The sequence below is a fragment of the Aplysia californica genome, unplaced genomic scaffold, assembly GCF_000002075.1.
Source record: "Aplysia californica isolate F4 #8 unplaced genomic scaffold, AplCal3.0 scaffold01084, whole genome shotgun sequence".
Lineage (NCBI taxonomy): Eukaryota > Metazoa > Mollusca > Gastropoda > Aplysiida > Aplysiidae > Aplysia > Aplysia californica.
Window position 1 is genome coordinate 146,478 of NW_004798354.1, and position 1,225 is coordinate 147,702.

Sequence of the window (1,225 nt, forward strand, 5' to 3'; positions counted from 1 at the left end):
CGCATCGTGAAGGAATCAGGTGCTCGACAAAAATAATAATGAAATCGAAAAAAACAACATTTTCCCACCATTTAAACAATTTTTATAGATTTTAAAAATTAAAATGTTGGGCTCTGCACCTTTTACATCCATTTAACAATACATTTCTGTGATTTCTGTGTGGATTTTATTGAAAAATTATGTTAATGAAAAAAAGTAAATTTGCAGTTTCTAAGTAAATGTGCACTCAAGCTATGGAAATTACGAAATCATTTGGCGGTTATTTTCTCGCTAATTTTCCCTCTGACACCAGGCGACTTCAAGATGGTTAGATATTTTTTCCAACGAAAGCAAGACAAGTGGACAAGCTTTCAAATAATACCAATACATCTACATGCCCAAAAATTGACGACGAGAGCCTGATTCCACCATGCCGCATTACAGATTGTTGGTTCTCGTATCCTCGGGTCCACTGCATAGCGCGGTGTCGAAGAAAGGTGGACCTACCCGCGTTTCTTGTGTAGCGGTTAGGTGCTTCGCCTTCGTTCGCAGAAGACCTGAGTTCTATTTCCAAGTGAGGAGATTTGTTTGTTTGTTTGGTTGGTTTTTAATCAGGTCTATTAATCACACTTCAAAACTGTACAAATCAAAGTTATTGGGTTTTTTAAAATTTAGCAGCCTGGTTTTCGTAAATAAACATATCATACTGATTTCCTGACCAGTGGTGTTAGTTCGGTTGTTATGGGGTTTTTTTCGGGGGCAGATGTCTAATTTTGTGTCTTTATGGCACATGGACAAAATACAGGTTATTTTGAAGCCCTGATTTGTAGGTACAAAGTCGCGTCATATACGCGATAGTAACTACACTTACTATATTTTTGAAAGTTCGTCTCTTTGGCCGCCTAAAACTTCGGAACGACTTAACTTTCGAATTTGAAAATATTAACAGTGGTTCAGAATCATTTAAAGGGTGCACATTTTACTGAGAAGTCTGAAGTCACTGTAGTTTAATTTTCAGCTTTTCATTAGTTTCGTTTAGAGCTAATCTTGGGAAAGTCCGTCTTCTAAGACGCCAGGGTAAACAAGTGAGGCTTCTGTTCACAAAGAGCGCGTGCACTGATCCCACATTGACTTGACGATCGATTCTTTGAGTTCGTTCATCGAACGGGAAACCCAGCTATAATATAGAGGAATAGAGAACCAATCTATACATCTATCGTATTATTATTATTACTATTATTATTAT

At 37.2% G+C, this 1,225-nt stretch overlaps 1 protein-coding gene across 1 annotated transcript in view; it reads right to left on the reverse strand.

Annotated features, from left to right (window-relative positions):
- LOC101854914 overlaps window positions 1–1,225 on the reverse strand; it is a gene marked incomplete at both ends in the record, with an annotated part of 16,754 nt that overhangs the window by 1,582 nt on the left and 13,947 nt on the right.